This window comes from Pan paniscus, chromosome 7 (genome assembly GCF_029289425.2).
Source record: "Pan paniscus chromosome 7, NHGRI_mPanPan1-v2.0_pri, whole genome shotgun sequence".
NCBI lineage: Eukaryota > Metazoa > Chordata > Mammalia > Primates > Hominidae > Pan > Pan paniscus.
In genome coordinates, this window is record NC_073256.2 from 116569063 (window position 1) to 116581203 (window position 12141).

General features: G+C 35.1%; 1 protein-coding gene across 5 annotated transcripts in view; it reads left to right on the forward strand.

The window, feature by feature from the left end:
* The window catches only part of VPS13B (vacuolar protein sorting 13 homolog B), an 868795-nt gene that overhangs the window by 205231 nt on the left and 651423 nt on the right, over positions 1-12141 (forward strand). The window lies entirely within an intron of this gene.

The window sequence follows — 12141 nt, forward strand, 5'->3', positions numbered from 1 at the left end:
TGTGTCTTATTATGTTTTGTGCTTCTATAACAGAATACTACAGGCAGGATAATTTATAATGAATGGAGATTTATTGGATCATAGTTCTGGAGGCTGAGAGGTCAAATATTGAGATGCTAGCATCTGGCAAGAGCCTTCTTGCAGCCTCCTCACATGGCACAAAGGCAAAGAGAGTGAGTGAGTGTGTGTGCACGCACACTGGTGAGGGGAGCTAGTCCGCTTCTGTGATAACAAGCCTACTCTCGCTATAATGGCCTTAGTCCATCCATGAGGGCAGAGTCCTCATGACCTAAACATCTCTTAAAAATCCCACCTTCCAATACTGTCACAATGGCAATTAAATTTGAATATGAGTTTTGGAGGGGACAAACATTCAAACCATAGCAGGATGGCTGCCACTTTTTCACGTAAATTCAAAAGCTTCTGGGTGCCAAGCCTGGTATGTTCTTGAATATGCTGTTTTCATTTGACGAGGGGCAGCTACCTTACTCAGATCGAGCCAGTTGTAATGCCTCTCTATAACTTTAAAGTCCATAAAACTGGTGTTGGGCAAATCAGAATTTTTTTCTGAGAGTTTTGAACTTGGAACCAGAGGAAAATGAGGCTTGTTTTTAGTGACAAAAAAGTGTAAGAATTGGTAGTTGTCATTGTTTGTTTCCTGCCATGATGAGAAATTAGGTCTACAGAGAGCTTAAAGTCATCTGAAGTGACAAAGAGACAGAGTTTTGGAGTCATTTGAGACTCTGCTTCCAATAGTTTCTGAGGCCTTGTCTTTCCCTTATCTTCACTGGGTTTTACCAATAAATCTCAGCTTTTGTTTAGGCTAGTTTAAATTGGCTTTCTGTCACTGACCAAAATATGAGTCCTAGCAAATACATATCACTCTCTTAGGCCAAGTATAATTACTGCTGGTTTGGCATGTTAATTTAAGACATATTAATTTGTATTTCACCTAGACCCATTTCTGTTTGTTTGTGTTGATGTCATGGAAGAAGGAATGAAAACTGTATGCACATTAAACTAGATGTCATTTCCAAATTTGTCAGAGTTGTTGTTAAACATATGAAGTGATTTTCTCTAAGACACAGAAGAAGCATAAAAGGTTAAAGTATACTTTGGATTAAAGGTAATAAAATTAGAAACAAAGATTTGATTGGCACAAGCAAGAAAAGTTATGGAGTTTTGGGTTATATTGGACTCCTAGGGAATATGAATCTGTACTTTGAACATGACTTAGTACATTGGTGAGAGAGCTAACATGAGTTTGGATTGATTCTACATCAGAAGATTCACCAGGAAGAACTGAGAAATTCTTCTTAGTTTTATTCTTTACTAATCAGAATTTTGAGCAGTACTGTTGACATTAGAAAAGATTTAAAAATACCTAACAGGTTTCCAATAAGCTATTTGAAGAGGAAGAAAAATGAAAAGGAGAGAAATGTTAATTTTTTTAAAAGAGAGAGGCTTTAATAACTATTTTCTTATGAATATATCTTTGAAGTTTATTCTGTTACACAGAAAAAAACATACATCTAAATGACTATTGCTTTTTTAAATTCTTTTAGCTAATACTTTTCAGTCGCGGACACACCGTGTTCTCAGAGTTTTAAAACTTCTTTGAAATTTTTTTTGGTGGCCAATTTTGCAGACACACAAGGAAATCAGTACCTCAGCTATTTATTCAGGAGTGGAGTCTCACTCTGTCACCCAAGCTAGAGTACAGGGGCACAACCATCATAGCTGACTGCAAACTTGAACTCCTGGGCTCAGGCCATCCTCCTGCCCCAGCCTCCCCAGCAGCTGATACTACAGCTGTGCACCGCCATGCCCAGCCAGTACCTCAGCTTCATATACATACTTTCTTTTCTTTTAGAGACTCAGAGGCAGACATAGAAACAAAATGCAATTTTCAGTATTTATCCAGAACTATACCTTTTGTTAGAATATAAAGATTTGTTGGGATCCAGTGTTACTTATCTACTGCTCTTGGCTCTGAATGGTATTTATTTATTTCAAATATTCAGACTCACTCCTCAAATAATGAAGATTTGGCATCACTGGGACAATTAAGAAGGATGACCTGTAGGCCGTAAATGTAGTTGTGAATGAAGAGTACCAAATATGTTTTTATCAGTGAAACACTGATTTGCTTAGCTTATGAATACTTAGAAAGACAACACATTTTAGTCTGTCTAATCCACTAGCATAGTCAGGACCTTATGGTTTAAATTCTAGCCCCATGTAACTTCCTTCCCAGTTCACCCCCAATATTGGCATTTACTAACTGGTAGTATCTTAGGCATCTTACTTAGATTCTTGAAATTTACAATTTCTTCATTGTAAAATATGGTTAATACTACATTTTTCATGTTTTGGTTGTGATAAATTGCATTAATCACAGTGCCTAGCTTGGTAATTGGTGGCTACTGTTATTAATTATAGTAACAGCAGTGATCGAATTTCTCTTGGATTATTTCATGATTTTATGAAGGGTAACAGGGTTTTCTAATTCTGTAAAAGAAAGGAATGAGTTAAAACTGGAAGGAATTTAGGTGGATTAAAAGAAAAACCAGTGGATTTTAAAAACTCGAACAGGATGACAATTATTCATCGTATGACATTGTATTATTTGTTTTCTAACATGTTTCCTTTGAATGGACCGTATGGGTGCTTTGTTAACATATACCTCAATTTTTTCATGAGGCAAATAGTTGTTAATGTCTAATACAAAAGATGGCCATTACGTATTATAAAGTGCTCATTATTGGTGTATATATCACCTTTGATATAGGAGATTATTTTATTTTATATTTTTGAGATAGAGTCTTACTCTGTCGCCCAGGCTTGAGTACAGTGGCATGATCTCGGCTTACAGCAACCTCCGCCTCCTGGGTTCAAGTGATTCTCCTGCCTCAGCCTCCTGAGTAGCTGGGATTACAGGTGCACACCACCATGCTCAGCTAATTTCTATATTTTCAGTAGAGACGGGGTTTCACCAGGCTGGGGTTGAACTCCTGACCTCAAGTGATCTGCCTGTCTTGGCCTCCCAAAGTGCTGGGATTACAGGTGTGAGCCACTGTACCCAGCCTGATATAGGAGACGATTTTAATTAGTATGTGGGAGACTTTAATTTTAGAAATTATTTATTTTACTGTGTATTAGGAAAAATATATCCCACATATTTATACACATGATTTCAAATATTACTGCTTAAGATAATAGTGGAATAAAAGTTTGCTTATAAAATAAATTTATTATAATCTAAAAATAGTAAAATGAGTAAATTTAAAGAAAAAATATTAATAGTATTGTTAATAATTATTGAGTGGTTATATATGACACACTCTTGTACATACTTGCTATCTATTGTGTCATTTAGTCCTCACAGCAGTTTAGAGAGGTAGGTACTATTATTATTTCCATTGTACAAATGAGAATACGAGACATTAGCGAACAGAGAAGTAAACATTCTTGCCCTTAGTTATGAATCTAGTAAGTGGCAGAGCTGGAATATCAATCCATTTACTCTGACAGTGTCTGACCTCTTAGCCCCTATGTAATAACTGCTGCTTCTTCAATAAATAATAGTACAAAGGATATATGGATAGGGTAGTAATAAAGTTGGTATACAAATACATGAAGTTTGTACAAACTGCTCTAGATAATGAAATATTTCTAATCTACAAAGAACGTATTTTCATATGTGTATAAAATTGAATAGAGATGCATTCAAAGAATGTATTAAGATTATTCTAAATATTAAAGGGAACATTATTGTCATTCACATAATGAAATAATACTTTATTTAAAAAAACAAAGTATGGCGAAGTATAGTAAGTTTTTTTCACCACTTCTGCACCTGCTTCTGTGAAAAGGAAATATTCATAGTTTATAACGAGTGAAAGTTGGTTTTTTAGGTCATTCACAACTGCGTTCCAAACTGTTTGATATTTTAGCTTCAGGATTTAACATCCTAACAAAAGTCATGTGACATCAGCAGTGAGGTGCAATGAGAGCTCTCTCAGGAATACTCTTAATAGAAAGGAAGACTTTAGGTCTGTGAGGTTGTGTGGGCTTGAATGTGATTTTTATTTGATATATGAGCTGTGACATAACTGTTGCATGACTGAGATGTGCTTGTAAGTGCTGTACTATGCAGATGGGTTTTTTTTCTGAAACAAAGCCAAAAATAAAATCTTGAATGTGTTCATGTAGTGGGAAAAGAATACTTCATAGAAACATATGGAAACATTTCTAAGTTTTTTTCATTATATGAACCTTTTACTTTCTAAGCATTTTTATGATTGTTCAAGTTAACATGTCATTTACCTCATATTTTCCAAGTTTAGTGAGACATGGGAAATCTTATAGTACTCTGATGTTTGGAAACAACCAGATAATTTTTAGGAATGCACATTTTAGGATTAGATGAAATGATTATTAGAAAATTAGGATTGAATAATGGGTTTATTTTTCATTACGTTATTAATCATAAGACTATAGCTAATTAATTATATTAATCTGATGGGATTTGATGAGGAGATGTATTGAGTGGTTTCTTTTTACTCACTTTTAAATTATTAAAGCATAGGACAACATTAAAGGAAATCATAAAAGGAAAAAGATACAAGTATAGCATGACTGTTTTTAATTTTCCACATTCCCTTCCAACTCATGTCTTCGTATATACATTTTTACATGTTTTTATTTATTATATGTTTACCATTTTATGTTATGCTCTTCTTTTCATAACATTATGTTTTAAAATTTCTCTTTGGTGGTCGCGTACCACTCTGATTGTCTCTCTCATTGTGGGAAGCATACAAATAGAAAATTTTCTTAGATTCAAAGTTCCTCCCAAGATCTCATTTTATCTTCCTCTTTTCTGTCACAGAGAAATGACTTAGAATTATATACATGTTGCCTCTCCAGTTAGCTTTGATGCTGAGTCCAGTGTATATTTTGTAGTTCTAACTTCCTGACTCTGTATTTGACATACGTAGAACTCTCTTCTGATTTGTGGGCTCTTCTCCTTTGTCTTTTTATCGCTGATCTTAAGAGAATACACTGAGTAATCTCTTTCTCCTATGTTGCTTCAGCTACAACCCATACACTGACAACTGCTTCATTTAATGCTGTAGCCCAGAACATCTTCCTGAAACTGTGAAATTTATTTGAATATGCCAAGGTATCTAAAACTCACTATATTCAGAAGGAAATTTAACTCTTATTTTCTTTTCTTTTCTTTTTTTTTTTTTGTTTTTTGAGACGGAGTTTCCCTCTGTCGCCCAGGCTGGAGTGCAGTGGCGCGATCTCAGCTCACTGCAAGGTTCGCCTCCTGGGTTCACGCCATTCTGCCTCAGCCTCCCGAGTAGCTGGGACTAGAGGCACCCACCACCACGCCCGGCTAATGTTTTGTACTTTTAGTAGAGATGGGGTTTCACCGTGTTAGCCAGGATGGTCTTGATCTTCTGACCTCGTGATCCACCCATCTTGGCCTAAATGTTATTTTCTAATCAGAGCTAATGGTATCACAATTCACCCCTTGTTTTATGTAAAACACCTAGGAATTCTCTTTAACTTAAATTTTCTCTTGTCTGCATCTTGTAAGTCATCATGTTCTGTTATTTCTTCCTGCTAAATCTTCCTGGGCTCTACTTTGTGTTACCATGCTTTTGCTTCTAATAGTACTGTTGTAATAATATCTTTCCAAGTTCTCTCTTGTTGTTTTGCAATTCATTCTCTCCAGTGCAGTCTCAGTGATCTTGCTAAAATGGAATTCTGATTGTATCCTTCAGTGTTTTCTCATTTGTCCTCAAGATAAAGTTGGAACTTCTTCCCATGTTAGTACATGATCATTTCATGACCTTCTCTTAGACTCATCATGGGAAACTTTCTTCCTCAAGCCTCTTTCTTTTTACTTTTTTTTTGAGACAGAGTCTCGCTCTGTCGCCCAGGCTGGAGTGCAGTGGCGCAATCTCAGCTCACTGCCAGCTCGGCCTCCTGTGTTCAAGCCATTCTCCTGCCTCAGCCTCCCAAGTAGCTGGGACTACAGGTGCCCGCCACCACGCCCGGCTAATTTTTTGTATTTTTAGTAGAGATGGGGTTTCACTGTGTTAGCCAGGAAGGTCTGAACTACTTATAGTACACTTCTAGCCAAAGCATAGAGTCTCTCATACCTCCTTGCTGTTGCACATGCTACTGCATCTTCCTGCAAAATCTTCCCTACTCTCATAACCATTTCTTCTTCTTGTCTGCTTAACCTGTTTTCCATTAAGACATAGCTGAAGCTTCAAATCCTTCAGACTGCTTTAGGTGTACTTCTTTTAAGTTCCCAAAGTGTGCTTTCTAACATCTTGTGCCAGTTATATAGTATATGCCTTACATACTTTTAAATTGAATTATTTAATATTATTCCACTGATGTCTTTTTTTAAAGAAATTCATTAACACTTGAAATTTAGGTGATTTATTGTTTCTTAGGTACAGCATTTTGTATCTTCATGCATGTTGATATTTTTAAGTTATTTTCCTGCAAAAATTTCTGAGAGCACAAATATTGGGTCAAAATTAGGGACACTTCTTATGACTCTTGGGCATTGCCTTTCAGGTAATGATTCTTAATATCAATCTTGCCTAAATTACATGTTATAGGTATAGTAATTTTCAGAAAGCAAGACTCTTGGTACTGATAACATTTTCTCTGTGTAAAGAAATTTTTAAAAACGGGTACATAATATTTTACATATTTATGTGATATATGTGATATTTTGTTGCATGCGTAAAATGGGTAATAATCAGGTCAGAATATTTGGACTATCCATAACCTTGAGTATTTATCATTTCTATATGTTGAGAACATTTCAGTTTCTTTCTTTGAGTTACTTCAAAATATACAATACATTGTTGCTATTAGCCTCCCTACTCTGCCATCAACATTAGAACTCTGCCATCAACATTAGAACTTATACCTTCTGTCTAACTGTATGTTTGTACTCATTGACCCATTTCTCTTCATCTCCTGCAACTCATCCACACACTCTTCCCAGCCTCTGGTATCTATCATTCTACTGTCCACCTTCATGATACCAGCTTTTTTAGCTCTTACATATGACTGAGAAAAATAAATATTTTATCATTAAGAAAAACCTAATCTTGACCTAATATTAATTTTTGTATTCTATAAACATATATAGACACTATTGTATGTTAATCTCTGCACAAGGCACTGGGAACACATATAGTAAAAGTCTTCCCCTCCCTGTTTCTTTCCTTGGTTATTTTCAAAATCGATTTCTCAAGAACTCTGAAAAGTAACATACATAATATAATTCATACATGTTTATTGTACTCATTGGAGCTGCCTGTTAAATATGAAGAAATATCAATGTTATATTTAACCTATTAGTGCCATAAGTGTAAAATATTTTGTTATTTATAGTTTAGGGAATGGCTTAATTACTTGAAAAACTGCCTTTTTCCATATTAACATTTTTGCTTTTATCTTTTAGATTTTAGGAAGGTTGTTTTAATTAGGATCAGATTTTAATAATGAGCAGCAAAAATGAGGTGCTTTTTTTTGGAAAATATAATTAGTAGATTGCTGAATGAAGTTCAGTTTTATTTTTTTAACAAGTTGAATGATGATTAGGATTTATAATATGGTTTATTTGTGTGTACTTCTTAAACTGTTCTGGTATGTTTCATATATCCATATTAAAATATAAGTAGTAGATGGTTATAGTATTTCTTTGTACATGATATCCACACAAGAACTCTTTGTACTGTTGGTGGTAGTGTTATACAGTTCCACACTACAGTAAGTAAATATATTACCTCAACCATTAATCAGCCTACCATTGCCATTGATGACCCAATGCTTAAGTTGTAACACTATGCTGCTGACCCAGACTCTGGGGGCTTATTTTTATTTTTTGATGCATTGCTGTAGGCAATTTTAAGGGTGTGGAACCAAGCCATTTTCTCTCTTGGACTCATTTCCACTTTTATTTCCTATGGGAGGCTTAGCCTTCCTTTCAAATATTTGAATTTCTAAATTGTTCACCTATTCTGTGATTACTAGGTGGAGGAGTAATGCCCATTTTAACATACTGAATTTAAAAAAATGGCTTAACTGTTCTCAGAAAATAAAATGGCTTAGCAATTCTCAAAATTAAAATTTTGTAATTTGTGAAATGCTTTTCTTATAGACACTTTATTTTTTGTATGTGTTTTTCATGGATTACTTTTATTTTGTGCTTATGTGCTAGGAATGTTTGGCTTGGTTTTTGTCCCTGGAGAGTGCAGTTGAGAACTGACAGGTTATATGAAGTTGAAAAGAAATTTAATGAGTTGTAAAAACCAGTGTTTCATTTTTCCTTGGTAACTAATATGTACTTGTGAGGAAGTGTCCTAAAAAATTTAAAACGAATAGGCCTTCAGGTTGCCTAGTAGCTTTCAATTTTAACATTAATGAATGTATCTCAAAAATGAAAATAATTTTATTCACTAAGAAAAATACAGTTATTTTATTTTTAGAATGTGAATGTTTGGGGCTTGAATTTGCTGGCCATAGTTATCCAATCTCACAGATAAAATATATGTAATCCATATAGTTTTAAAGTTTTTTTTTTTTAAACTCACTTTTAGTTTGTTTCCTTTCTTTATCAAGAAATTGATGGAACATTCTACTTGTACCAGGTACATTATGAGGCACTGGGGTTTTTTATACGAAGAAGGTACAGATTGCGGGAGCTCCATCTTTAATAGGGAAACAGATATATAAGCACGTAATTATAATAGTGTGTGGTAAGTACTGCTGGATGTTCAAAAGGAAGCCGTGAGAAAACAGCAGATGATTATATTTGAAGGCTTCATAGAAGAGTTGACATTTTCTGGTTAGGGTGTGTGTGTGTGTGTGTGTGTGTGTGTGTTAATGTTAGTGGAGGATGAGTGTGATAGTAAGCTCAATCATCACATGTTTCACATAAAATGAATCTTCTGTGCGCTGTTAAAAATGGCATTTTATTTGTAGGTTTAAGGAGTGATTTTTGAAATGGAAACAGGCCTGGTTAGGTTTTCCAGAAAGTTGACCCTGTGATGGAATTAGGACTGCAAACTGCGTACTAGAGAGCAACACCTGTGAAAAAAAGGGTCGGGAACAAGATTGGTTGGAAAGAGTCATCACATTGTGAAGCTGATTTTGCAAAGTCTCTGGGCAACCCAGCAGGGACCTCTGGAACAAAGGTTGTTGGAATATTGCTGCATTAGTGGAAATGGCTAGGTCCTTCTACCACCATTATTCAGGCATTGGCTCTGGGCTTCTCCATGAGGAGAATGCCCTTGGCTGAAAAGCTGAAGTCAACTTAATAAAAGCTAACAGCTGAAGACTGTCAGCTAATCATGCTCCTTGTAGCCAGGCAATGTGTTCTTTGTTGAAGGTGGGGGTGGACTTTGGGATGATACTAATTATTCATGGATTGATTGATTGATTGATTGATTGATTCAGTCAGTGAGTGTTAACAGTTTGACACTATGTACTAGGGTTAGGGCTGGGTATGGGTGATAGGAACAAAACAGACATGTCCTTGTTCTCATGTAGAGCAAAGGTATGGAAGAAGAATTTTCTAAGCAAACAGAAAATCTGATATAAAGGACCGTTACGGGCAAAACTTTGGCTTAAAGGAGAGATAGAAGGCCACTTTGGCTAGAGAATTCTGAGATTAAAAAAAGAGATTACAGGGAAACAAGGTCAGAGAGTTTGGCAGGTGTCATACTCTAAAGCCTTGCAAGCCACAGTAAGAATTTTGGATTTTATTCAAATAGCATTGGGAGGTCAGTGGAGGGTTTCAACCAAAGGAGTGATACAGTTTGACTTATGGTTTAGAAAGTTTACTCCTGCTTACCTGTTTCCACATTCAATAGTCATAATGCAAATATATCTTGACTTCTGACTTAAGACATACAATGTTGTCACTTGGATAATTCTTTCACATCACCAGTAATTGTGTAACATCTGCAGAAAACGCACATTAATTCCATTATTAGAGTTTATTTTTCCCATTTTCTGTGTTTCTATAGTAACTCATTAACCAGTTATTTTGCTTTTAAGTAACTATTACTGAATTGTAAGAGCCATATTAATTTTAATTTTTAGTTGGGTATATAGAACTTATTATACATGTTGGGGTTTTTTTGCCTATTCATAGCTCTGAAAAAAGTAAATAAAATGCTTGTGTAGGAATTTTATTTAGGCATTTTAAACTCTTCATGTGAATATCTTGAGTCGTTAAAGTTTAGTCCCTTACTCGATCCATATGGCTCTCTGTTGTAGTACAGGACACAATTGAAAGTTCCTAGGTTTCCTGCATATAGCAGGGACCTGCACAGTGCTGCCTTCTAGAACTGCTTTTATTTTCCTTGAGGTCAGAAGTCCTCCTCCCATAGGAAATTTTAGATCTCATTCCCCTCCAAAATATTGACTTGCCTAATTGAAAGTTATTTTATTCATGTTGATTCTTATTTAAGATTTATAATTGTTTATGAAAACCAGGTTCCAGTTCTGAGAAATGTCTTCTCAGTACCAAAGTTTGAACCTTGGCCACAGCATTTGTTAACCATATAATTTAGGCAAGTCTCTTTACCTCTTTAACAATCAGTTTCCTCCTCTGTAGAACGGGGAACACCGGTAGAAGTTGCTTTATAGAGTATAGTGAGAAGTAAGTGAAATAATATAGAATGTCTGGTATACCATGACTGTTCTATAAATGGAAATTGTTACAGTTTTACTGTTACTTTTAATAGATTATTACTTTATTAGGGATAGTAGAAATGCAGATTCAAGTTGGGCATTCATCTGAAATCTACTCTGGTTTCAGCTTTGGCCTTGGCCTTTGGGAAATTGAATAGCAGCATTGTCACTTCAGTGTCATTTGTGGCATTCCTGAATTTGTGTGTGAAAATGCTTACCATTATATCTAGCAGCCTAACATTTCTTTGATAAATGAGGCATGTCATCTGGACTTTTTGTTAATGTTTCAGTGTTTATTTTTAATTACAGGTAAGCATTCTAAATGTAATAGACAATGAACATATGCTTATATGCTTTATGTGTTAAAGTTCTGTCAATGAGTTAAAGTATAAATGTTTATCACCAGAGTAAAATACTATAATTGTCAATAATTGTAGAAGCTGTTAGTTTCATGTATAGAAATCGTGATTTCACAAGTTCAAATATTAGGTCAGGAGATTGACAGTTAACACAAATACTAACCTAGTACTTTTTTTTTTTTCTTGTTAGCTGGATATATTTCTTTTGTTGTTGTTGTTGTTTTCTTTGTCACAGAACACTGTTTGCAGTAGAGGAAACTGGTGTTGCAGTCTGGTGGTATAACGGCTTGCTCACATAAACCAATACATGTTCATCCTTTAGTGCAAAAAGCCCTAATGGCACATACCCTATTAAAATTCACGGCATCTCCAATATTCTCTCTCTCTTTTTCTTTGTCATCTTTTCTTTTTTCTTTTTTTTTTTAATAAATGTTTTCAAGGTTTGTCTAAAAGAAGGCCATATAGGTTCTTGGCTAGCAGAAGACAATTCAGAACAGTTGTTGCACACTTGGACTGTCACCTTCTCCAGGCTGGTTGTTGATATCTTATTTTTTTTCCAACTCATTTTTATTAAGAAAATAAATGCTCCAACTATCAGTTTTACAAAATCTCTAAGAGAAACACAAGAGCAAGGTGCTGAGGCAAAAAACACCTGAGGTAGCTTTTTCTGTGTGTTTTTCTCATTTATAAAATCAGTAAATTTAACGCCCTGGGCCAACAACCTTGTATAAATTGCTACTTTCCTTCACATTTTTTTAAAAAAGAAAGAAATAATTTTGCTGAATATTGATGGCTTATACACCAAAATGCAAAAAGACAAAATACATTCTTTCATTGTGGAATTTTTTCTTTGGTTGGTTGATTGGTTGGTTTGGTGGGTTCCTGTTTTCTTCTTCCAAAATGCTAGGACAAGTACCATTGACTCTTGTTCTTTTGAGTAACCAAGTGTAAGTTGAGGCTGACGTGTGTGTTTTGCTTTTGTTCCTTTTGTGTGTTGGGATACGCAAAGCACTGCTTTCCTTGGGCGGGGGCG